General features: G+C 53.5%; 1 long non-coding RNA gene across 2 annotated transcripts; it reads right to left on the minus strand.

Annotated features, from left to right (window-relative positions):
* LOC143270034 (uncharacterized) lies at positions 1–25,420 on the minus strand. 2 transcript variants are annotated; one of them, XR_013046892.1, is made up of 8 exons: positions 25,308–25,420; positions 20,357–20,626; positions 17,871–18,026; positions 15,165–15,337; positions 14,716–14,885; positions 6,683–6,817; positions 5,550–5,619; positions 1–2,518 (listed from the first exon to the last, which is right to left on the minus strand). It is a non-coding gene; the product is annotated as an uncharacterized LOC143270034 (long non-coding RNA). The 2 variants fall into 2 exon arrangements; XR_013046891.1 differs by lacking the exon at positions 1–2,518 and having other exon boundaries at positions 4,528–5,717; positions 25,308–25,416.
* Between the last annotated feature and the right edge of the window lie 1,318 nt (positions 25,421–26,738).

Here is a 26,738-nt window from a genome sequence, read left to right on the forward strand (position 1 = left end):
AAAAAATAACCCATTTATTAAAAGGCAATTAGTAAGGCTGGATTCCCGCTGAGCACCCTGCTGCCTTGGAGAAGGGGGACCCAGCAGCCCCCCCCTCCGCCCCTACTTGCAGAAAGAGGAAGTCAAAACTTGCCAGGACCTGGGCCCCACAGACCACTGCACTGTGTGGGTGAAGCTTTGAGGGATCTACCCAGGACTCAGGAGGGTGCACGGGGTGTCTAAGGGTGTGGATGAGGCACATCTGCTAGGACCGTGCGAGCAGACTATAGTCAGCTCCCTTCACACTGCTCACGGCACTGCAGCTTTGCTGTGGTCCGTCCTGGTGGAAGGCGTCCATTCATGGCTTCCCAGTGGCAAGTATTTGGAGTCCTGCCACACAGATGGAAAAAGCTGAGAGGTTAATTAAACTGTTTGTTATCACATGTGGAGTTGGCTCTGGGGCTGGACGCTGCAGGGAGCCCTGACTCCTGATGACCCTGGCTGAGTCTGGGAAGGCTGAAGGATTCAGCTTCACCGGCAGCTCCCCACGCCAGCTAGAGAAGCCCCCGGGGCGAGTCTGTGGAGTGGTTTTCTTCCCATTCCTGTCATTTATAATTCCTTTGTTCCTCTGATTTACCAGGAATCCAAAGAGGACTCTTGTCAAGAAAGTTGAGGAGCAAATTATTTATATTAAACTATTTCTTCCTCTTTCCCTCCTTCCCGCCTTCCCCTCCTTCCTTCCTTTGAGACAGGGTCTTACAAAGCACAGGCTAGCCATGAACTCACTGGGTAGCCAAGGATGACCTTGAACTGCTGATCCTCCTGCCTCTGCCTCCTGAGTGCTGGGAGACTGGCTTAAACCACCTATCTGATCCCTGTCTGGCTTAGGGATCACTGGGGACTGAACTCAGAACTTCACACATCCAGATAAGCACTCCACCAACTGAACTACAGCCTCAGCCCTGATTTCAATTGTTAATGGGGAGCATACATTTCAATCAACAAAAGGACACGTGGGGGCAGTTTCTGGACAACGCCACATTTTTAAATACTGGGAAGCATGGGCTGCACCCCATTACCTCATCCCAGGTCTCCTGTCCGTTTCTTCCTGACTTACAATCTGTCTCCTGGGAGTGCCAGCAGCTATAGGTGAACACCCCAGGAGGTCATCTCCAGGCAGCTAGTTGACCTACCCTACACCAAGGAATGGAGGGATTGTCCCTCTTCTACTGGAAGCTGGGGGGCAGGGCGGGTCACTCTCAGTCTGTGTTCCCCAGGAAGCAGAGCCTGGGGAGAGATCTTGTGAAGGTGATTCATTGCAAGAATTGACCCCAGGCTGTTGTGGGTGAATTATGTGCCCCTCAAATTCATGTTTCCTTCTTAATCCCCAGTGCCTCAGAGTATGACTGTTTGTACACAGGGCTTTTTGTTTGTCTGTCTGTCTGTTTGTTTGTTCGTTTGTTTTCAAGGCAGGGTTTCTCTGTGTAGCCCTGGTTGTCCTGGAACTCATTCTGTAGACCAGGTTGGACGCAAACTCTCAGAGATCTGCCTGCCTCTGCTTCCTGGAGTGCTAGGATTAAAGGCGTGCGCCACCACACTTACCTGGACACAGAGCTTTTGGGGGGTAATTCAGGTAACCTAGAGTCCCTGTAGAGGGAGGGGGGAGCATCTGATCCAATCTGCCTAGTGTCCTCATAGAAAAAGAAGAGCAGGGTACAGAGCCACCAGGGACGTGTGCACAGGAGAGTTTGTATTGCATCTTGGAGGTACAAAGAAGGAAACATATCTTGGTACTTCTGTTACATCCTGGGGTCTGGGAGGTGGCCCAGACCAATGAGGAAGGCCTGGAGCATCAGAAAACCTGCCCAGGTGTTGGCAGCAAATGAGGAAGCTGAGGCTTGGAAAGCAGGAATTCAAGGCAGGCAGAGGTCCAGCCTGGAGTGGGGGCAACTTGCTGGCTCCTAGACAGATTTACAGACCCAGAGATCCACTTCCTGCGGCCCAGCTGTGTGACTTCAGGCCCTGACTCTCAGGACTTCTCAAAAGGGAGCAGCATGCCCGGCTGTGCCCTGTGCCCCAGGCCTTCCCTGTCACTCACTGGGATGAGGAGTCAACTCATTGCCATTCCATTCCCAGCAGAGGCCATGCCCAAGGTCCCTGAACAAGGTCATTTCCTTGTGCTTTTATCCTAATAAATGAACTGGCTTGTGTGACCGCAGCATTCTTTAGGTGCTTAGAGTTACAGAAGAAAAAAAAAATCTTTTACCAGCAGTGACATGGCCCAGCTTCTTTGCCCATGTACTCATGGGTACAAGGACTAGACCCACATGCGGCAGGTACATGCTTACCTTTGGCTTTCCTGAAACACAAGTCAAGTATCATGGGACTCTCAGGGGAGATGTAGGTATCTGGACATCTGGAAAGCACACACTGAAGTCAACCTTGCCTTGGTGGCCACAGGGTCTCCTTTGAGGATCCATCTCTGAGTGACATCCCATGTTGTCAGCTTTGTGACCTCTGTGTGCCTCGGTTTTCGCCTCTGCACAGGGGAGGGCACACACAGCTGTTGAGAAGCAGATCTAACAAGCCCAGGCAGAGAGAGCCCTCAGTGGCCTTCTTCTCCTCTGTCTCAACATCTACAAACAACGCCCACTTCCTGCCCAGGCCATCAGACCCCCCTGCACAGAGTCCCCTAGGACCTTAGTCACCAGGAACATGGGATGTCACAGATAGCTCTGCAGGAGGCCTGGGTGGCTCTGAGTGACTGCAGCATCTCTATCCTGCCCCGACTAGGGGTCTTGAAGTGGCCTGGGTACCACTTCTTCCACATCTCTCTTTACTTATAAACAAAACTAGCCAATTCCACGTATTAAAAGAAGCTGTCTCCTTAGGTCCTAAGATGGCACCATGCCTGTTCAGCCCCTCCCATTTCACAGAGGTGGGGACAGAATCCAACATGGATAGACAACTTGACTATACCTCAAGGAGAGCTGGAGCCAGATTCCATCATCTGACCCATCCAGATCTCTTTCCAAGAGAGATTCAGTTTCCCCTTCCCTGGGAACTGTGACTCCAACACCCAACCCCATCTCGAATGCCCTGGCCATCCTTGTCCTTTAGATGATAATCCAGCAGAGTGAGGCTAGGCCTGGGGTCCTAGAGACACTGGATGTGTGTGACCACAGGAGCAGCTTGTACCGCCGAGTCCAATGGATGGAAGCAAACAGCATTGTCTTCCTTCAAGTATCAACAAAAGATGGAACCCAGCAGCAGTGGGGTGACAGACAGTGCTCACACCTGCTGGTGAGGGTGCTCTACCACAGTGGTGCGGAGGGGACGAAGTGGCCCCTTACAGAGTCCTCCATCAAAGAGCAAGCACGGCACTATGGATGACAGACAAGAGTCCACCCGGGTCAGCTCAGCAGCAGAATCCTTCTTGGGGTTCTAAGTCCTGGGTTTTATTGGGTTTTTGGTGACAATCCTTGGAGCTGTGGACTTCTCCTTTAGGGTAAGAGAGCAGGGCTGGCCTGCTTGGATTCTGGAGAGCTGGCCCAGCTCGTGTGTTGAGCAGACAAGGTCTTAGTGAGGACCTGGGGTTGGTCCCTTGGCGAGCAGGGAGGAGGGGCAGCCATTACAGGACCTGAAGTCCTGGTTGCTTTGTTTGACAATGGTATGAGAGTTTTTTAAAGCCCACTCTTACTTAACCAGCCCTGTCCTAGGCAGGGAGCTGGTGGCTGCCTCCTAATGAAACATTTGCAGTTTCCAACCCCCCAGGACCCACCCATAACCTGCTTTGTCTCCTTGCACAAGATGAACCCCCAGTGAGCAAAAGACACAAAGGACTTCGGGGCAGTGGATCCTCTTGAAAACACTGACAACCCGCAACGCAGGCAAGTGCCCTCCCCTGCTTAATTCAGGCACCATTTAGCGTTGTGAATCACCGCTCCCACGTCTCCATTTGTTTTCCACGTTGAAGATGTCCTGGGGTGGGGAGGGCGGCTCGCACCGGGTGTGTTCCCTCACAGACCTTTTCTTCCCTCTCAATTCGTATTGCATGACGGTCCCTCATCAGCCGTCACCGGTGGCGTCATCCTCGCTCTCCTCACGTCAGCTGCTCAGTGACCCTCTGCACAGTCGCATGCCCCTGTTGGGGTAGTGGCACCCCACCTTCCTCCCGCCAGAAGCAAGAATTGCTCTTCTGAGGAGCAGAGCACCAGCCTTCCCATCTGTTGTTTCCTCCGCCAGCCACTCTCCAGAAGCCCAGGGGCGACACAGCCAGCGGGTGGGCACCCTCCATCTGCACCACGCCGCCATCCGCCTGGCTGTGCGTCAGCCATGGTGCAGTCGCTTGGGCTTCGGAGCTCTAAAGGGCACTTTGTTCCAAGCCCTGGTGTGCGCCTGAGACGAAGCCTCGTTTTGTAAAAGAAGCATGATCGTGCGGCCAGCACACTCGCACTAGAGGAGGGGGCTAGCAGAGTTGTCTGGCAAATTACAGGCTTTCTTTTATTGCAATTAAAAGAAAAAAAAAAAAAAAAGGAGTCCACTGGGAAAATGAAGTCTCTTTTAATTCATTTGAGTAGGAAGATGGGCATTTTGTGGTCTGTTTTCTGAAGAGCGGGGGGCACCCCCGTGGACTTTTTTTTTTGTGATACACTGCAACAAAGGTAATCCCATAAAAATCTTGCTCAAGCTGGGGCCCTTGACAGTCACCAGGAGGATGGCAAGAGTGGTTCCTGGCCACAGGACCTGCCCCAGCATGCTGCCACCTGAGCATAACTGATGCTGGCCTGTCTTCATTATCTCGGACTCTTCCCCTCTGGGCTGCGGGCTTCCTGGATGTGGCTCTGGGGCTCATTTCTCTTTGTTCTTGGGCCAGAGTCTCGGGTTTGTGCAGTTTGTTCTAAAGACGCCAGCCTGTTCGAGATGTCAGCTCAGCTGCCATGAGAGACAAGGGACTGCTGACATGACACCAGAGCCTTCCCTCCCCTGGTCACCTGGATCTCCTTAGCTGAATCTCTCCATCAAACACTACAAAATGTGTGTCCCCAGCATCACCACCGACCTTCCAGTGACTCCTGTGCTTTCTGTGACTCTAGAGCAGGACTGGGGTGGGTGCTGGGTACAGACTCAGAGAGGCACATCAGGCAGCTGCCAACCCTACCCCTCCCAATCACCCAACACATCTAGGTGAGAGAGAGAGCCGTGTAGAATCAGTTCAGCACCCATTGAACAGCTGGGCATCTCCCATGATTCTCAGCCTCCATTGACTGAAACAGGGCATCTTCCATGATTCTGGCAAAGAAGAACCCAGGACAGGAAGCAGTCTTGGTCCAAATGGGACATCACACAGGTGGACAGAGGTTCCAAATGTGCTTAACAAACATGAGTCCATCTAAGTTAAGGATCCCACTAGTGTCCCTTGAATAGTCCTTAGGACAGTGGCTGGGAGAGCCCACGCGGGTTTCAGTCACAGTCCAGAGATCAAGCTATAGAAGGGAACAGTGGTCTCAGCTTCTGTTCTGCTCGAGACCTTACATCCATACATCCCCAGGGACAGAAGACAGACTCACCGCAGCTCCTTGGCTTTTCTTATCCCCACCACGCAATTTCTGCCTCTGGGTTCAACAGGATTAGTTGTCCCTATGAGAAAAGAAGCTGCCTGTGGCCTTGGCTCCTGCTTCTGTCCTTGGGAGAATAACTGCCAGGTCCTGCTGGTGGCCTGTGGGGCCAGATAGTCCCTGCTGACAATGTGGGGGCACAAGAAATGTGGACTGTGTGACTCCCTCCAGTAGGCACTGCATTTTCATCCCAGCCCCAGGACGAACAATGACAGTTGACAAAGTGAGCAAGAAATTAAACTTGTGGCATAAAATACAAAGCCTTAGAGTTGCCGGTGAGAAGCTGATAAAAAATAAATAAAAAGACACACTAGAAGAAAAAAAAAAAAACTGTGTTCAGCGCCACATCATAGCTGCATGCAGCTCCTGCTGAGGTGGCTCCGGGACCTGTAAGAGGTACATGAAGATCCTGAGAACTGGTCTTGACAAGTGGGGACACGAGGTACCACGAAGGCAGGAGGAGAGTCTAGTGATGGCACCTGAACAGGCCGAGAGGGGATGGAGGGAGTTCCCAGCCAGACAAGCCTGTCCAAGCCTGTGTACAACTGAGGTTCAGGAACTCCACGCTTCATACAACCCAGGCATCAAACTAATTTGCTAAGGGACCTCCTACTCAAGGTGACCTATGGGAAGTGGGCGAGGAGATCCAAAGTTCCTGGGTCTCCTTTTCTTCCTTCCTTCTCTTTCTCTTTTTCACTCTTCCAAAGCAAAGAATAATGGAATAGTCATGTGGTGAGTCTGGGTGCCGTGTGCGTGCGTGCGTGCGTGCGTGCGTGCGTGCGTGCGTGCGTGCGTGCATGTGTGTGTGTGTGTGCGCGCGCGCGTGCACGTGCGTGTAATATATAACACATATCTATTAAAGAATAACTGGTTGGGCACTACAGAGGGCAGCAGGCTAGGCGGTACCGAGCTCCCATCTGCAGCTGAGCACACGTTCCTCGGCACACACACTCCCAGGCGCACGGCTCCTCAGAGCCTCTTCTGTCAGGCTGATGAGGAAAATGGTTCCTGGCAGGCTCGCCTTTGTCCAACCATGGAGAACATTCTGTGACAGAACATCTCACCCCGGGATGGCAATGACTCACCTCTGCTTGTCATCTGAGGCGAAAAGATGTCCTCAGTGAGGACAGGCAGCCCTGGCGTCAGCCATGTAAGCACAGTGGTGATGGAACGGCATGATGCCTCGCTCCCTAGTTGTTGTCAGCTCAGAACTGGATTATCTGAAAGCAGAACGAGGGGACAGGTTTGAAACGTCCTTTATAGTATTTAATTATATGTGATGAAATCATAAGAAGTAATCGATTAAATGTGATCTGTGGGCTGGATCATATATCTTTAATGGAAACTGTCAGTATGTATCAGGCCACATGGGGCAGGAGGAGGCTCCCATTCAGTGACCACGGGGTCTGGGTCCAGGAGTTTCCTAGGATGCCAAGTTCTGATGGCTTAAGACCTTGTGGAGAATGGCATGGGTCTCCATCTACCCTGCATATCCACCATCTTTCTCTACACAGCGCAACAGACACACCATGGAAGAGGCTGCTGCTCTCCAGTGCTTGGGAAATAAACATGGAGGACAAGGTCTGCACATACTTCATGCAGATGTAATTTTGCCCCAAATATTTCCCATCTGCAGCTGGTTGACTCCACAATGGGGAACCCTCGGACATGAAGGCTGCCTGAACAGGCTCCACATCAGCTCCAGTTCCCTTGGCTACAAAGGTGATTCTCAGCTCAGTTTCTGGGGTGGAGGGTAGGGGATGGCAGTTAGGTGGGTAGAGGCTCCAGCATCCTGGCACCTCTGTGGATCACTCAGGGCACTGAGGGATGATGGGAGAGACCAAGAGCCCACTCTTGATCCAACATTCCCCTGCTTGGCCCCCAGTCCTTCCTACTGCCCATGGGCCTGGCTCAGCTGCTTAGGGGTAATTTTCTCCTACAAGGCTTCTTTGGGAATCTGGAAGCCTCTCTGACCCACTTGGAGGCTGCGTTAGGACAGCAAGAAGGAAATGGACTCTTTCTTGCAGGAAACTAAGCCTTAATTAGCATTTCCTCCCTTGCCAAGTAGGGGACCCAAGGGCCAGGTACTGCAGAGGAAATGACAGCTGGGCTGAGTTCACAGCTGGAATGGTGTGCCCAGGGTGAGCATGTGTGTTGGAGCGGGAGAGGGAGGCAGTCTCTTCTTTAGGGACCAAACTGCCTGTCTGCGCCGCCTCCGCCAATAGTACCACTCCGGGCAAAGAAAGCTAAAAGGGTCGTCTGTTCATCTCAGCCCAGAAGCCCAGAGCGTGGTCCCATAACAGCCTTCAATTAAGGCAGAAGGCTGGCGGTGCATTTGCATTTTCATTAAGATTAATGAATCATGCATGACTCACTGTGGCGGAGGAGTGGAGAGAGAGCTGCCATATAGAGGAGCCCCCTCCATAGTGACCCAGCATGAGCAAGGACCCCCACACGGCAGCATCTCCCACAGGGCTTGGGCAGCCTGCCCTCAAGGACACCGTGTCCCTTCCTCAGTCACGTGACTCGGGGTTTCTGTTTCTCCACACAAGGAAGTTCTGGGTGCAGCCACACACCAGCTTATCCCATGGATGTCAATAAACGTGACATTAAACAAACCAGGTTCTCTGTTAGGCTTGAGAAACGTCAGGTTAGACGAAAGCCAGCAGAGTCAGGCAGAATTTTAACAGCAGAACTTTCTCAGAGACACGACCGTGCTGGCGTGTGCCGGGAGCCCCAGGTTCATGTGCACATTGAAGTGCTCTCTCCAGATGCCACCTTTCGATGGGTATAGGATTTCCTGTGCCAGGCAACCGACAGTCCAGAAGAATGCTCTGGCATGCACTTGAGCAGGGGACAGCTTTGCTATCACCAGGAAGAGGGTGGACGGGATACAAATCCTCCCGCACGGAGAGGAGGAAGGGGCTCCTTCCAGAGAGTGTACTCTGGAGCTCTGCTCCCACCTGCGATGGCTGCCCAGGCCTCCCCGTCCACTCCTGCTTAAATGCTGAGCTCTCTTTGCAGCACCGCCCTGGCTCCCCTCTTCCTCGTCTGTGCCTGTCTCTGTCCTGTGGGGTGTTCCTGTCATGTAATAGGCTTTGAGAAGAAGCAGAGATGAAATTGGATGTTTGCCTGTTTCTGTGGGAACCAACATCCTCCCTCTGCTCGGATGTGAGGTGTGGGAGCCTTGCCCAGGCTCTGGAGGGAGCAGGCAGGTGGAGGCCACCGAGAAGAGCTATGCAAGGGGCACATGGAGGCCTCGGTGACCCTCCTCTATAGGGCGAAGGTGCTACAATCCTTGGGGCAGGGGGCACTGTCTACCTTAGGTATCTGACCTGTGGCCTGAAGAGAGTTTGGGCTGTCCAATGCTCAAGGAGCCTTAGACTTTGTTTTGTCCTGAGCCTGGAATCTGCAGCTCCAAGAGCGAGGCAAGATGTGAAGGACGGGAGGCTGGCACGGCTCGGGTTGGGAGCTGGGCCTGAGGAGAACCAGTTGCCTCGAGGTCAGACCAGAAAAGCACGAGGGACCTTGATATGAGCACCTAGCCACCCAGTCCTGCTGAGCGTTCCCGGTGACCTTGGGGACACTGTGACCTCTGTCGTCACTGCAGCAAAGCCTGTGTGAAGAGTGATAAGGCAGGGCTTACAGGGCAGCCCAAGGCTCCCATGGCTGTCCTTGTCCCCAGAGGCCCCAGGGCACAGCTCCTCCGAGCACATGGCACACAATGCATTGTATGGTACGGACCTGGCGACAGCTGAGCTCATCCAGCAGTTAGTTTTAGGGTCACTTTGGGAGAGAGACCTCTGGGAGCTGCTCACCTTAGGGATGCTCTCATCCACACGGACAGTCCTTGATGACAACACCCAGCCAGTGCCAGTGTGATGCAGGCACCCAAAGACCCCCTAGAGCTCTCTTTGATTGACGTGTGCTTGGGTGAGTGAGGCCACTCGCCCTGAGGAACTGCTCCCTGAGGAACTGAGGGTTGCAGTGGAGACAGGCTTTTCTTCGTCTTTAGTACCAGCCTAGAGCTTGGCACACGGCGGCACACCTGTTGTGTCAGCACAGCTGGCACAGCATTCCAGCTGGACGTCTTGTACCTCCCAGGGAGAGACCACTCTGGTAAGATGGGTGTGACCATTTAGAGCCCTAAGCCACTCACTGGAAGCCCAGGGCCTGTATAGACGGCCTCACAGACTCTATCCTTGGCCTGCTCAAGACTAGACTGGCTCTGTGCCTTATCGGCTAAGAGTGTGCCCTTGACACTCTCTGAGGCACAGCTGGAATGTGGGGCTCCAGGTCACTGTCCCTTTGTCCCTGGCCACCATAGCCATCTGCTCCACCTGTACCGGGAGTCTCCTGTAAGAGGTGGGTATGGTTGAGACAGGGATTCCCTGGACACCCCCCATGCTGTGGATGCCCCTGCTGCTTCAGGCTGGGGATCCAAGATCTAGGGAAGCTGGGTTCAGGGCCCATTGGTGTTTGTTCCCCTCTGAGAGTCTGGGAGACTGGCAGCTCCAGATTTTGCAGCATCCTCATCAATAGATGCTGAGATTGACCCCTCAGTGCCTCCTCACGGCAAGGAAGCACCAGGAAGCCAAATCTTCACAGCACTGCCTCAGAAGACACCGAGTCCACCATGCAGCAGGCTCCCCTGCAGCCTGGAAGAGGCAGAAGTTTGGGGAGAGAGTGCATGAGGGGGACTCATCCTGCAGGCCTCCTGGATTGGAAGTGTCAGGCCGGAGCCCATCATGTGCACCCTATATACCCAAAGAACTCAAACTGATTTTAGCAAGAAAAAGCCGAGTGTTAGCTCACATAATTGGAGGTCCAGCGACACTTGCTTCAGGCACAGCTGGACCCAGGAGATCACAACTCCCTTGGTAAAGAGGCTCTGCTTTTCTCCAAGAGGGTGCAACTTCCAGAAAAACATCTTTGCATGGTGGCCCAGCCAGCTCAGCCTTGCAGCCTTCATGCTTTAAGTCCAAAGGAAAAGAATGGCATCTTTTCTGAGAGGTGGTCTCACCCTGGAGCAGTATGGAGCTCATGTTGACCCCTGTGTCCTCTGGCATGGGCTGAGGCTGAGGCGGAGTCAGCCCTCGGTTAGATGGCTCTGATTGGCTGCCGGTCAGGTGTTCTACTTGGGGTGTTTTAGGAGTGAGAGTCTCCACAGAGGAAGCAGTGGAGGTGATGTGGTTCACACACCTTTGAGAAATGGAAGGGGTATGGGAGGGAGCGATGTGGGGCTGAGAGCCTTCAGAAGACTTGACAACCAGGCTGAGTGGCAGCTACTGGCCCACCTGCCCTCCATTCCCTGCAGCCAGCATTACCATGGCAACAGCAGCAGCATCCAAGGCTTCCGGAGTGTTTCTGCTTCCAGAGGCGGCCTTTACCCTCCCCCCCCCCCCCCCCCCCCCCGGCTCCCTCTCTCCAGGCTTCTGCCTCCAGTCAGTTGGGCTTGGGGATGCAGTGTCCCCAAGGAGCCTGACCCCCACCAGTCCTGCCGGGTCTCAGCTGGGGAACCAAAGCTTCTGAGACAAGCATGGAATGTTAACAGTGAACTGGTAACTGTCCTGGGTTGCAGGTTGCTGAGGTCCGACCTCCCTGGGCTGGCTACTGTCTGAAAAGGGACAGGGATGGGGATATATTTCTCCCCAGCCCCCCAGCAGCTGGCCTGGCCGGCTTCTGTTCTCCATAGATCTCCCTGCACCCTCAGAGTAGAATGTAGACCCGGTTTCAAGCCTAGGGCTCTGGGGCTGTCTCTCCTCAGTTCCTTACACTTTAAACCATCATGTGGAGGACTAGCTGCGAACTTCCCAGTAGCCTCCAAGTGCCAGGTCAGGGTTAGACCTGCCAATGTGTAACTGGAAGAACATTCCAGAACCACCTTCTTGCCGCTGAGGCCCAGATCCAGCTGGGGCAGTTGTCCCACCAGCTCATGGGCTGAAGTCAGGCAGCTTGATTCACCTCCCCTTGCCCAGGGACTCATGGTCCCTCTTCCTTGCTGACGGAGGACTCGACGAACCCTCCAGTCAAGTGCTTGGCACTGTCTGTCACACAGTCCTGGAAAGACACCCTGAGCCGGGCGATGGTGGCGCGCGCCTTTAATCCCAGCACTCAGGAGGCAGAGGCAGGCGGATCTTTGTGAGTTCGAGGCCAGCCTGGGCAACAGAGTGAGTTCTAGGAAAGGCGCAAAGCTACACAGAGAAACCCTGTCTCAAAAAACCAAAAAAAAAAGAAGAAGAAGAAAAAGAAAAAGGAAGGAAGGAAGAAATAAAGAAATAAAGAAATAAAGAAATAAAGAAATAAAGAAATAAAGAAATAAAGAAATAAAGAAAGAAAGAAAGAAAGAAAGAAAGAAAGAAAGAAAGAAAGAAAGAAAGAAAGAAAGAAAGAAAGAAAGAAAGAAAGACACCCTGAAAAGACAAGGCTGCAAGGAGTACCCAGAGCACTTCCTCACCAGCTTTTCAGGCTGAGCAGTGATATGAGTTGGTCCCTAGCAGGCAACAGGACTTCTGCCCCTTTCCATAGCTGGGCAGAGCCCAAAGCTGGTACTCAGAGTGGATGCCAGAACAGGTGTCCACGAGGGTAGAGTGGCCCGGAGGCTTTACCACATTCCCTGAGCTGGGCCTACCACGTCATCACGGACAGAACTTCAAACTCTATTCTTTCTGCAGACAGCAGCAGCAGCCATGCTACCTTCCCCAGCCACCGGCCCCGATGTGGCCCTGCTTGCCTGATGGCACTAGGGTCGTCTCAGCCCTTTATAGAAACACAGAATTGCCCGCGATGCCAGGTTCAAGCTGCTAGCCGCTCAGGTCCAGAATACCCGTGATAACCTGCACATAGAGCCACTTGGAGGGACACCAGGGAGCAGGAACAGTGACTGTTGACTGTGGAGAATTGGAACTTCACAGGCAAGTAGCATAGCCTGGAGGCGGGGGGCAGGGGGGGCGCAGGGAGTGCTCATGGTGGAGCTGCGGGGGGGTCACGGCTAAACTGAGTAGAGCGCAGGCCTGTAAATCAGACACATGAAGGATGACGAGCATATGATCACGTGGGGCTCAAAGAGGATGAGGGGTCTGGATGGGAAGCTTTGGCTCCATGGGATCCGCAGGAGCTGGAAGGCCAAGGGTCTCTGTCCGAGAAGTCTCTAAAGTGAATCATCACTGGTCAAAAGGCCAGCATGCCCACAGCCACCAGAAATGAAACATGGGCTCACGACAGCTCAGGTAGCACGGCCCCTCCCTCCTCACAGTTGGAAAAGGACAGAACTGGAGGAGAGAGGGCAGGAATTAAGGGGTCCCCAGGGTCTTCAGAGCTAGGCAGGCTCCTCCTAGTTATATGGGACCCCAGCAGGCAATACAATGGCAGGCAATGATACCAAACTGCTAGGAGGCTTTGTTGGGGGGGGGGGCTGCCAGCCTTCTAGAACCAGCAGCTTCCCTGGCCCAGCACCTCAAGGACACATGCTCAGGGCTCAGTCCTATGCTTCAGTTGCACATGGGGTCATTGTATATGAACACCCGTGTAGGCAGGTCCCTCAATGTGGCTGCCAATCACCATAGCAAACTCCCGCATGCAGCCCTGTCTTAGGGTTGCTATTGCTGTGATAAAACACCACGATCAAATCAACTCAGGGAGGAAAGGGTTTGTTTTTGGCTTGCAACTCTCAGGTCCCACTCCATCACTTGGGAAACTCAGAGTGGGAGCTCAAGGCAAGAACCTGGGGCGGGAACTGAGGCGGGGCGAAGGCCGCTTGCTGGCTTGCTCCCCTGGGCTTTCTTATTGCGCTTTCTGATACAACCCAGGACCACCTGCCCAGGGATGGCAGTACCCCCAGTGAGCTGGGATCTCCCACATCAACCGCTATTAGGAAAATGCACCACAGGCTTGCTTGTAGGCCAGTCTGGTGGGGGCATTTTCTCAATTGAGGTTCCATATTTCAAACGTTTCTAACCCATGTCAAGCTGACATAAAAAACGAGCCAGTTCAAGTCCCTACACCCTGCGACCAGCCCATCAGTTTCCCATCTACACAGTGAGGCCATCTGGTGAGCCAAACCAAGGTCGCCAGAGCTGTTCCTATCCAGGGGTGTCTCCAGAGTCCCCAGAACACTCGGACCTGGGTGCCCAGCGCCCCCACAGGCCACACCTCTGCACAGAAGTGGAGGCAGCCAGAGCACACAGCCCTTTGCCATGCCACCAGCCTGAACGTCCCTCTTCGGTCACACTGTGCTCCATTCCCACCTCCACCCCTGATTCACCATGGCTTCCTGTGAGAGCTTACGTGAATGGGCCGCTGGGCCTTGCTCTCGCTCCAATACTTCTGTGCCCATACTGGTTTTGAGACACCATGTGAGGCAAACATGTTTCGTGTCTGTCTGTCTGTCTTTGTCATCCTATGGCTGCACCTTCCTAAATGGTCACTTGGGAGTTTCCAGTTGGGACGGTTAGACCAGCACGCTGTGGCTCGATTCTGTGTCAAGGGTCAACCTGCTAGCCGCTCAGGTCAAGAATACCCATGATAACTTGCACATAGACCCACTTGGAGGGACACCAGGGAGCAGGAACAGTGACTGTTGACTGTAGAGAATTGAAACTTCACATGCAAGTAGCATAGTCTGGGGGCAGGGGGTGCTCATGGTAGAGCTGGGAGGGGGGTGTTGATTCTGTGCCTCAGTGTGTTCCCACCTGTTCACGTGGGTGTGTAAATGTGGCTGCAGAGCTGCGAGTACGTGTTTATGTTCTGAGTGGTTCTAAACACAGAGAGTGGACAGCCATCAAGGAGGAGGCTTGCCAGGGCTACGGAGCCATTGTTTCTGGAGGACAGAACCCACGCTGCCTGCCCTGCCTCCCTGCTCTGGTGCCTCTGCACTGCCAGGCTGGGCCCCTCGGCTGCTCCTCTGGGGCATCCTGGGCTCTCCAGCTGTTTAGCTTGATCCCTGGAAATGAGTTTGGCTCCTCCAAACCACATGAGAGGCCAGGAGTTTTAGGACAGAAGCCAGGCCAGAGAAGAGTCTGCAGGGCACAGGGAAGCAGAGTTCTGCATGCAGAACTGCGGGTGCATGCAGACTGGGGCTCACAGACCCCCCTGGAAGCTTCGGTCATTTGCCGTTTACCTGTAATCAGAAGACACTGCCCCGGGACCCTCCTGCATGCTTCCCAAGTTTCCATGGGTGTCCAGAGAACTCCACACGGCTCTTTTGCTCGGCGGGGTGGTCCTCCAGCCTAGAGCCCAGTGTTGCGGAGAAGCTCTAAGCAATGTGGGCTGCTCTTCCCTCTGGCCTCTCTGGAGGAAGAGGAACCTCTATGTCAGGGTCCTCAAGACCTATATATAGGAGGTGCTAGCCAAGAAGCTGAGGGGCCCAGAACGCCTCTTAAGAAGCTGTGGGCTATAGCTAAGGTCTTGAAAGGCCCTTTCTCCAGGTAGCCATACCAACAGAGAACCTCAGAGGTGGAAACTGAGGTAAAGAGTGTGTGCTGGGGACCAGATCATGGGCTGGGGTGGTTGGGTTTTTTGGAGAGGAAAAGGGAGTGTTAAAGGGCCAGGTGTCACCCCATGCCTCACCGAGAGGCACCACGTTCCTCTTCCTGAGGCTTCCCAGACCCCTTCTCCTGCCCTCTCAGTCCTTCCAGAAGCTTCCCTGGTCATCTTGCTCCACTGCACAGGGCTGGGGCAGCAGCGGATTCAGGTTTAGTGAGCCGATGCTTATTCACGTTGGGGCACTTTAAGCTGAGTATCTGTTTAAGAAAAGTAATTCAGCACCAGGTGGTGGCGCACACCTTTAATCCCAGCACTAGGGAGGCAGAGGCAGGTGGATCTCTGAGTTTGAGGTCAGGTTGGTCTACAGAGAGAGATCCAGGCTACATAGACAAACCCTGTTTTGAAAAAACAAAAAAAGAAGAAGAAGAAGAAGAAGAAGAAGAAGAAGAAGAAGAAGAAGAAGAAGAAGAAGAAGAAGAAGGGAAGAAGAGGAAGAGGAGGAGGAGGAGAAAGAAGAGGAAGAGGAAGAGGAAGGAGAAGGAGGAGGAGGAGGAGAAGGAGAAGGAGAAGGAGAAAAGGAGAAGGAGAAGGAGAAGGAGAAGGAGAAGGAAGGAGGAGGAGGAGGAGGAGAAGGAGAAGGAGAAGGAGAAGGAGAAGGAGAAGGAAGAAGGAAGAAGGAAGAAGGAAGAAGGAAGAAGGAAGAAGGAAGAAGGAAGAAGGAAGAAGGAAGAAGGAAGAAGGAAGAAGGAAGAAGGAAGAAGGAGAAGAAGAAGAAGAAGAAGAAGAAGAAGAAGAAGAAGAAGAAGAAGAAGAAGAAGAAGAAGAAGAAGAAGAAGAAGAGGAATGTCACCCAGAATCCCAATCACAGAATATACTTAGGGTTGGAAAAGTAGTCAAAGTGGACGGAAATGCCACACCCGTGATGAAATCCAGAAAAAAACCAGCCTCAGCTTTTCTCAAATAACAGACAGGCAGCTAGCTCTCTGCAAGCTCTGTGGCAGTGTCCTCCTGGACACTGGGGCCTCTTCACAGAACAAGGCGTAATCTACCAAGAGTCTAAAGCAGTTGCGGCGTCAGCCAAGCCTTGGAAAGCATCTTTGGGGAAACCTCTGTCGAGGTGTTTTGTTTCCACACAAGGCGTCAGATTTGGATGAGCAACCCACAGCCCAAGCCACTGCTTTTACCCCGGGAACTTTCTACTTTCCAGCTAGGACCTCTGACTCCGAGTGGTGCTGCCAGTGGCAGTGGGGGTGGGTGGGGGCTCTGTGTACAGCAAAATCTTCCAGAAGCCATCTGTGATCTGGATGGCCGCAATAGCAGGTGTCACAGAAGTGAGGAGCCATCAGTGTGAACTCCCCGCCGAACCCAAATCAGAAAGCTCAATTCTGCGTTCCCACGTATCATGGCCACTCTGAGGCCATCACACTGGAGCAGGAGGGGTCTGCTGGGGGGTGGCCTGCCGCTCCCATTATGCTTCCTGTCTCTGAGATCTGGATCCACTAGTGGTCAGAGTCCTCCACTGGTGACCGTGGCTCCCTGAACATCTAAAGAAAGGAGGCAGATGGCTTGCTGAGAAGCAAGGTAACGAGGAACGGAGTCAGGTCAGGGGGTATAGCCACACCGGGGCCTACTCCAAGGTCAAAGTTTTGCTGTCCTGAAAATCCTCTGCCAGCCTGTGTAGTACCCAGGCCCAACCTGCTTCTTGAATGACGCCCGACAGTTACCCATACAGGGACAGGGATGTCACCTGCCCCAGCAAGCAGCCTCCCTCCTCTCAGGAGCAGCAAATGCCAGCAGGTCCTGACGGGAGCGGTGGTGACTTCAGCGTTATGAGCTGAGCTATGGGTAGTGGGCCAGGGACGGGGCGGGGCCTCTGCATCCCTGTCCTACCAAGCCTGAGACATCATCCAAGGTGGCCAAGGGATGGGGGGGGGGGGCGGGTCCAGTCTATGAGAGTTGCAGGACCAGAACACCTCTCCCGACCTGTGATTTATGAGGAACAAGTGAAGTTCTTACAGTCTGGAGGCTGAAGGTCATGGTCAAGGTTCCAGCATCAAGAGCTTTCTTAGCACTTCATCAGAGGGTGGGAAGGAAAAGAGGAAGATGGGAGAGGGGAAGAGGGAGGAGAGAGGGAGCTAGAGAGACAGAGGGGGGAGAGGGAGGGAGAGAGAGAAGACAGAGGAGGGAGGAGACAGAACCTACTTTACAAGCACCATCTTGTCCTTTCCAGAAGGCAGAGACCTGCTCCCTCTCACAGGCCCCCAGTCCACACCATTGCCTGCGCATTTACCCATAGTGGAGGGCCTGGGGCCAGGGGCGTGCCTGGGCAGGGCATGGCTATGTGGAGGGAAAGCGGGTTGCAGTGACCCCCCCCCCCCCATGTAGTGGGTAGCCATTCCAGCTTTGGTCTGGAAGTTCCAACCCCCATTGAGGCTTCAGTAACTATCACGTTTACAAGGCGGGGTTGAGAGAGGACCCTGAAGACCCGAGATCCGAATGCGCCGCCTTCCCTCGGTTCCTGGACCCTGGACGCTAGAGGTAGACCGAACAGAGTTCTCCAAAGAACACCGCCGGACTGCGCTACATCTTCCCCAGACCCTGTAGCCTATCCCTTCATGTGAGAGTTACCCCACAAAATAAACCTCCCTTTTAACTACGTGGAGTTGCCTTAATAAATTTCACCAATACCCCAGCATATCACAGGTAACAGGGATGAGAGCAAGGCTTGAGGTGGAAGGTGCCTAGGCTTTGAGGCTTCTGCTGAGGGGACACAGGACCGTTTTCACCCACCTTGCCCCATTGCACCAATGAGGACACCGTCCCTCCTGCCCAGCCCTGGGGACCCACGGGTAGGGTTGCTGCAGGCTGCATGCTGAGATTGCCGCTGCTGAACAGTACAGGGCACATGGACTGACAGTTTCTTGGTTGCCCGAAGGTGAGTTACAGCTGCAGGAACAGGAAGGAGAAGGTTACGTTGGCTGCTCAGCAAAATAAACACGAACCCCCATTCCACTGCTTTTTTCCTGCATGCTCTCAGTGGGCCTGCGTCGCACCGCAGCCCAGTGGTACAGACATGATGAGCGCCACCCCTCAGCACAGGTATGGATCGTGCTCCCATTGCACACAGCGCGGTTCGGCAGTACAGGCAGGATGGAGGGTCCCCAGACATCCTCCCAGCAGCTTTACAGAGCTGAGGTGTCAGGTGGGTGGGGAAAGGAAGCAGCAGTCAGCAGGGTGAGGGCGATCGGGGCTGTGTAGCTCGGAGTGAATGCAGAGGAGGGAGGTGCTAAGGCAGTCAGCAGAACAGCAATCATGCAGGGCTTAGGAGGGTCCCTCGGTGCCTAGCTCCACTGGGGTGGGGAAATGTCAGCCAGAGAGGCAGACTCCAGCATTGTTTGGGGAAAGCCTCAGGAGGACCCCTAGAGGGACCTGCAGGAGGGCTCCTTCAGGTGGCTTTGTCTATACTGAGTACACAAAGAGGGAGAGACAGGTGACCCAGCAATTCCTCCCTTTCCAGAACAAGTTGAGAATAGTGGAGCCTTTTTGTCACCATAGGCCAAGTCAGCTAAAATGACAAATAGCATCAAGACCCCAGAGGCCTAAAGCCACCTGGATTTATTTCTCTCACAGGACACATCTATTCTGACAAATGCTGATGAGCCACTGAACTCGCAGACAGCACAGTGGACAAAAAGAAGTGAAGAAAATCAGGGAATTTGCCAGAAGCTGCATCCGATCCAGCTCACTTCTCAGTGGCTCATGGTCCCAGTCACTGCCCCAAAGGATGGATGGATGGATGGATGGATGGATGGATGGATGGGTGGATGGAGGATGGATGGAGGATGGAGGATGGATGCATGATGGTTGGATGGTGAATGAATGGAGGATGGATGGATGGATGGATGGATGGATGGATGGATGGATGGATGAGTGGGAGGGTCCAGAAGACTCATGGAAAGTGTTCCTGAAGAGGCAAAACACCACCAGTGAGTGTGGGCTGCAGGGTCGGGGGTGCTAAGTTGATTTCCTCAAGGGTGGCCCCACTGTTCCCCTGGGTCAATGTGGCTAAAAAAGGCCTGACCTCTGACAGCAGTGGCCAAATCACATGGAGGCAACCACTCTATGTCTTGTTCTCCTGGGGAGGCAGAAAGGATAAAAACATCTAGGCATTTCTTGCCTTAGGTCTAGGGCCAATTAAAGAAAGGTATCCATGTCACTGACACTGAATAAGCAGTCACATTTTCTCACACAGTTAAGACCCAACAGACATCACACCTACCGAATAGCCTTTGCTATTGTCTGGTCTGGTGCCTAGACCCCAGGTGCTTGTGTCTACCCTCCCTAAACCGTCTGCTCTCTGATTCCAAGTCAGAATGTACTTAAGAATATTTCACAAAACTCACATCAGCAACCCAAACAGCAGTTTACAAAATTAAACATTTTATCCCAATCCAGCTCAAATACTGATTCATACGCATGTGCTGAGGAGTGATGGTTGGGAGATTTTAAGAGTCCTTATTTTCTATAATTGTTTCTTTGAAAGGCAGAAAAGTTTGTGTGCACGTTAAAAACACCACGCTCCATGGCGCAGTGTGCAAGGTGCAGCATGCACACAATGTGTCCAGGACCAAAGCTACAGTGTGGTCACAGGATGTAATACAGGCGGGCACGGCCAGCAACCCCTTGGATGCTTCATTTGTTTGATTTTTGAGTTGACTTTTGGTCACTGAGCGTCCAGAAACCTTTCGCTGCTGCTAGGTTTTTGGAGACCTCCATATTTAGTCTCTTGGTGTATGTGACTGAGCTCCGCAGTTTAAGAAGCTGGGGTGGGGATGGAGATGTTGAGCATCTTGCCTTGTCTCTCAGCTCTGTCACAGAATGTGTCACAGTCTAATGTGACAGCAGGGATCTCACCTGGCCATCATAGGCTCTGTAGGTTAAGGGACACAGTTAGCATCTTTCCTGGGTGCCGAGGTGGTCCCCGGGGCTCAGGGCTGACCAAACTGTTCTGTGCTGACCAACCCTTGGCACCGAGGAAAAGATGGGTCTCAGAGCCCTGGCTCAAATGTCATCTAGTGTCTCTTTGGTTTAAGTCACTGCGAGAGTTCTATTCTGATGTTCTGGAACAAACTGCTGGTTGGGATGGGACCAAAGCCAGAGTACCACAAGGTTTCATAGACAATGTGAGGTGGTGGTGGTGGGGGGCAGAGGGATGCCAAGAAGCTACCTATGGTGTGCCCAGGGATGTGGCAGACCCGCCACGGTGATGTCCTCACCTTCAGCAATGCCTGGAGAGGAGTGAGCTCCGGACTCCGTTCTGGCCAAGACACGGGGCATGTCAGCTTCCCTCAAGCCTCAAGAAGCTGCTCTTCCCGTTGTGAGTGCCTCTGGAACTCAAAGCCACGGCAGCCCCTTGTAATCAACAGCTCAAACCGTAGGACCTGGCGAGAGCCCAGAGCCCTCTGAACAGCTGTGGTCCTCACTCTGGAGCCCTTCTCCTCATTCTGAGTCATGTTCCACTGCAGCCACGAATATTCCAGCAGACACTGGTGAAAGAAGACACTAGAAACAGCGGCCCCGGGGGCTGGAGCGGTCCCGGCAGGAGGATGGCAAAGAATCCCACACGTAGCTCGCCCTTGGCCCCATATCACCTCTGGTTCATCCTCGAGCGAAGCCCTCACCTGACTTCTCCAGCTTCCCTTTTTTTTTTTTTTTGAGCCCACCTGGGTACATATCAGATCCATGAGGTTTTAATGTCCACATATGACCCATCCATCATGGATCACGGGGCGGGGGCGGGGGGGGGGGGACATGGCAGGATTTCACATGTGCTAGCCTGGTTATCAGTGTGACCTCCTTCCGTGGAGGAGGGGATAAGTCCACGGGGAGAGAGGGTGTACCCGGACCACTGGGAGAGAACAGCCACCCCAGGGAGGCTGCAAGTGCAAGGGTTAGGGTACCACGTGGGAAAGGAGAGGCTGGAAGTGGCCAGGGGCATCTGTCTGTCTTTGGAAAGGGAAGAGGAGGGACCCAGAATAGCATGGCTGAGGCTGTGTGTGGTCTAGAGGGACTAGTAGGGGCCTCTGGGAGGGCGAGGCATGGTCCCCCGGTCTCTACTAAATGGTCTGGAAGATGAGGAAGAGGGACCAGCTGGCTGCACAGCAACCGTCTGCAATATGGACAGGACACTCACTACCTTCCCGGTATAGCACTGGGAAGCAGGAAGGACCATGAATGGACAGGGGAGTTTGGCCACAACCGAATCCAGGTGACTATCCAGCCCATGTCCAGGAAGGCCCAAAGCCAGTAGTATAGTGTGCTGAAGGCCTTCCTGTGCTGTGCATTTTGGGTTGAGTACTTGGCCTCTCTGGGCTCAGCAGGAGCTTTATCTTTTCCTGATGTGAGAGGAGCCCCCAGTGAGAGTCTGCCTGTACCCACTTGCTACTGTCCCCCAGCTGCCTCAGCAATGCCTGGCACATACCCCAGGGTCTTCTGGGCCGAGCAGGGCACTGGCCTGCCCCACCCCCACCCAGAGAGCCCGGCAGCACCAAGGAAGGGAGCAATACCACCTGGGCCCAGGAGGAGAGCTGCAGAAGCTTGACACAGCTGTGTGTACATGGCTGTCGTCAAAAGCCTGTCCTGGGTGTGCTGTGAGGGAATCGTAAGCTGTGACCTTGTGGGTATGAGTGTGTGGGGTATGGTGTGTGTGTGTGTGTGTGTGTGTGTGTGTGTGTGTGTGTGTGTGTGTAGAATTTGTATGCCTATGACGTTTCTATATCTGTGGTGTGTGTCTTTGGCGTGTGCTCCCAGTTGTGTGTGAGTGGAATGTATCGGCCTGGGAAGCTCGTGTGCTGTGGTGTGTGCATGACCAGCCCCACCCCCTCGAGCCCCAGCAAGCTCTGTTGGCCTGGAGCCTGGTTCTCCTAAGGCCCTGCCAGGGGCTTTCCTGTCTGAGGGAGCTAAGCTGAGGAGAGCTGGGCCTCCCGGATGAGGATTTCTGCAGGCTAGGCCAGGCTGTGGGGGCTGCATCCTGGCAAGACAGGAGAGTGTCCTCTGGGTACCTTGAGACCATCTACCACATGAAGATAGTGGTGGGAAGGGCTCCATACCACATGAGGCTCCCTCTCTCTCTCCCTCTTCCTCTCTCTCTCCCTCCCTTCCTTTCCTTTCTTTTCTTCCTTCCTTCCTTCCTTCCTTCCTTCCTTCCTTCCTTCCTTCCTTCTTTCTTTCTTTCTTTCTTTCTTTCTTTCTTTCTTTCTTTCCTTCTTTCTTTCTTTCTTTCTTTTTCTCTCTTTCTTTCTTTCTCTCTTTCTTTCATTTTTTGTTTTTACATCCCAACCAAAGTTTCCCCTCCCTCTCTTCTTCCCAATTCCTCTCCTCCCACCTTCCCTATACCCCCACCCCACCTCCACCCATTCCCTTCTACCCACCTACTCCCCCTCTATTCAGCCCCCCCCCCACACACCTCCTCCACTGTTTCTCTTCAGATACAGGCAGGCCTCCTATGTATATCAGCCAGCCACGGTATATCAAGTTGCAGGAAGCCTAGGCACTTCCTCTTCTACTAAGGCTGGATGAGGCAATCCAGTAGGAGGAAAGGGTCCCAAAAGTAGGCAACAGAGTCAGAGACAGGTCCTGTCCCCACGGTTAGGAGTCACAACTGTCATAGGTGTATAGGGCCTAGGTCAATCCCACGCAGGCTCCCTGGTTGTTGGTTCGGTCTCTGTGAGCTCCTACGAGCCGAGTTAGTTGGTTCTGTGGGTTTTCTTGTGATGTCCTTGACCCCTCTGGCTCCTACAATCCTTCCCCCCTCTCTTCCATAGGATTCTCCGTATCCTACCTAATGTTTGGCTGCCGGCCTCTGCAACATGAGGCTTTTTCAGTGAGGGACCTGGGACCAGATTGGGGTGTTGCCCTAAGGACCTTCCAAATGATGGTCTGGACCTCTGCCCAAGCTGGGCCAAGGCTTCCTCTGCGAGAGTATAACCTAGCCTCCAATCTTGCCCTGCCACAGAAATGCTGGTCGTGACAGACACAGATCTGGGGGCCCGTTTCTGTCCTGTAGCTGCTGAGCCACCAAGCTGTCCCAGCCTGCTACACAGGTCAGGTCCCTTGAAGTCACCAGTGCTTACTGAGCTGATGTGGGGGGGGGGGCGGGCGCAGGGGGGGGCAACCCAGTGTTGATCTCAGTGGGGTTCAGAACCCACTTTGACACCTTCAAGCACAGTCCTGATGAGCTCAGGGGGCCTTGGGATGTCCCATGTCCTTGCTGATGGTGGCCATGAAGTCAGAGACACCCCAAAGTTATTCAGGGTGAATGCCATAGATCCCACTCCCTGCCCTCCCTCGTCTCAGAAGGCAAGAAGAGACCGGGCGCTTGTTTGGGACAAAATGAAAGAGGCCACTAAAACCTCACTAATCAAGATCAACAATATTTTAGCACAATACTGTTCAAAACCAGAACAAAGACACAATCCGTGATGAACAAACCTTGAACTTCTCAGCAAGTCAGGATGCCCTGCCTTCAGTCCTGGCCCCAGGGCCCAGGGAAGCCAGGCGGAACCAGCCCCGCCTCCGTAAGATGGTCTCCATAGTGACTGGTTTGGGGAGGTGGATGAGGTGTCCCCAGGAAGGGGAATCCCTCTAGGAAGAGGCTATGGACTTCCTCCCCCAGGAAACACATGCCAGGATGTGAGAGGAAATTCCCCCAGGGGCTTTCCCAGGTCAGACTTGGGTTGGCTTCATCCCAATTTGGACATGGAGACAGTCCCCAGGGCACAGGACAGAAACCCCTGTCCTCCTGCATCCCATGCCACGCTCAGCAGAAGCCTCAGCTCTCCTCCTGAAGGAACATGGAAGGTCCTGGATTTCCTGTTTCCGCCTGTGTTTCCAGCTGCTATGGAGAGCAGCCTTTAGTGGGAAGAGCGCCAAGATGTGTTTCTAACATTCTGGTTGGGTCTCGATTAGAAGTCTTCACCAGCCGCTGGGGCAGTGGAGTTTTTTCCACATGCAACAGCTTTCCAAGGTCTGGGAAGTCCCCTCCATGGCAGATGGCCTGTGTGGGGAGCAGAACTGGAGAGGAACAGGCAAGAAATTGCTATTCTGTTCACACGGGGGTCACTGAGTAGCTCTTCATAAAGAGCCCACACAGAGGACTCGGGCTGCCTCAAGTATCAGTGTGGCTGGGGTAGCTGTGAAGTCAGGTCTAAGAAGTACTGACCTGTGAGCCTCAGAGACCAGTAGTTGGAGATGCCTGACAGCAGCTATGGTTTCTACTCAAAGGACACTGGCAAGCCCTCGCCCCGTGGAGTACAGACTAGATACAGGGACCTCCAGAGAAATGGACCACAGACCTTGGGTGGCCCTCCCCATCTGTGAGTGGGTTCACATACCTGGACTCAGCCAGCCGGATGACCAAGTCACATATGCAAAATGGCAGCATTTGCTCATGACCCACAAGTGCCATCCCACATGCTTTGAAGCTCCCTCCACACAGTGTCAAAGTTAGGCATCAGCTTGCACGGCTCAGTATGATTATGAGGAAACAAAGTCTGCATGTGTGGCCACAGCAGCCTGAATGCCGGCCGTCCCCGTCTCTGGTTGGCTGGGTGTGCGGATGCCAAATCGCTGACACATAGGACAGAACGCACACCTGAATGATGGAAGGTGAGATCTATTTCTTTTAAGGGCAGGTTGAGGGCAGGCTGGTGAGCCGGGGACTGCAGGAGTCTTAAGGCAAAATTCCTTCCTGGGGGAAGCCTGGGGATGGATTGCTCTTCCGGTCTCTACTGACTGAGCCACGCCCAGCCAAACACAGAAGGCTCATCCTCTTTACCAAGTTGACTGACAGCAGGTGAGAATCACATCTGGCAAACACCTTCCCAAACAACATCTGACTAATCACTGGGTACTACAGTCTAGCCCAAACGACCCATTAAATTAATCATCACATCCCAACTTTACCTCTCCTGTCCTATTTTTTTTTTGCGGGGGGGGGGGGGGGGGGGGGTTGTTCCTGTTGGCTGGGTACAAAGGAAGTTGGAGAATGGAGACTCAGTACTGTCTCCACAGCCTCTTGAACCACAACGTGATGAGAGAGAGGCCAACGCAAGCCGTCAGAGCTCCCACGCATACAGGAGCTCACTGCAGACTGACCTGGAACAATGTTTCCAATAGGGGCTTAGCCTGGGATTCTGGCTCTATAAGAACCACTTAGAACAGGGTTACCTGCTGGAGAGAGTACCCTTTGCTCCCGTTGTAAAAGCTGGAGCAGCTGCCTTCCCTCCTGAGCGCACGAGGTGCGTCGGGACTCCAGGTGCCTGCTCCTGCCTCACTCACCTGTCTCTTACCAGGCTCTTGCCTCATGCACACAGCCCGCCCGTCACAATGCAGGGATGGGACAGCTTGCTGGCACGGCCAGCCTTCTTCCTAGAGCTTTGTGATAGCATCTTAGATGGCTCTCGGGTCCACCTGAGCCTGCTCTCCTGATGGAACACCTCCTAGGGGCCTCATGCACACGCGGGCTTTGGTGACCCCAGTAATCTTCTGTGGATTGGTCAGGATAGTCTGGGTAATGAGTCAGTAACCAACACCTCCAAACCTATGGCTCCATGCTGTTACAGTGCACTCCAAAGGGCCATAGGGACAGGTCAGCTTTTCCTGCACTGGGGGATCCTGATCCCCCTATTTGTGACGCCACCTCACAGATGTACTTTCCAGAGGCCCACGGCGGGAGTAGAAGATTGCAGTGTGGCCTACAGCCCAGGAATATTTTGGCAAGAAGGTACATGTATTACTTCTGCCCCTACGCTCATTGGCCATGGCTGGTCACGTGATCCCAATCTAATCACAAGGGAGGTGAGGGAGTGTGAATAAAGACAAGCAGATATTTAGCAAACATGACTGCCCTTCCTCCACACAATGGCAGGGCATTTGGGAGAGGGAGGAGAGGGAGCCGGCACTATCATGGTATAGCAAATCTCCTCAAAGTCTGTGGGCTTCAGCGCTCTGAGTTTGGAAGCACTGGTTCCCTGGGCCCGCTTGCTCAGTGGCTATTATGAACTTGTAACTGAGAACTTAGCCAGAGCTGCAGGTGACGGAGTTGGGAATCCATTGCTATGAAGCGTCTCATGTAGCCGGAGGCTGGAGGCCTCAGCATATGGCTGATGGTGGTGGTTAAGACCCTACCATATCTCCGTAAGGTTGATTGGGTCTCCTTATAAAACAGATCCAAGATGGAACAGGGTGGAAATCAGTGTCATGTGTGACCTGGTGGTGGCCATCCCCATCACACAGACCAGCAGCCCTACTGCTATTAGCGTCCAATAATGTGTGATATACTGTGTGTTAATTTGTCTGAACCAGGAGGTACCTGCTCGGGTGGGCATCGCTTCGGGTGGTGGCGTGAGCAGGATGAACTCAGAATTGGTAGCTGAGAGAGGTACGGGCTTCCCCAGGATGAGGGGGCTCCTTCAGTCTGGTGGGGGCCTGGGGACACCCAAAAGCCGGCTAGAGGGGACTCACCCTCTGCCTGAGAGTCCTTCAAGCCGTAGTGTTTTGCTTGCTTCTCTTCAGACTTGAACTGGAGCCACCTATGGGCTCTCCTATATAATGTGCTCTCTATAATCATGTGCAACCATTTCTTATGACAAATAAATA

This window comes from Peromyscus maniculatus, chromosome 21 (genome assembly GCF_049852395.1).
Source record: "Peromyscus maniculatus bairdii isolate BWxNUB_F1_BW_parent chromosome 21, HU_Pman_BW_mat_3.1, whole genome shotgun sequence".
Lineage (NCBI taxonomy): Eukaryota > Metazoa > Chordata > Mammalia > Rodentia > Cricetidae > Peromyscus > Peromyscus maniculatus.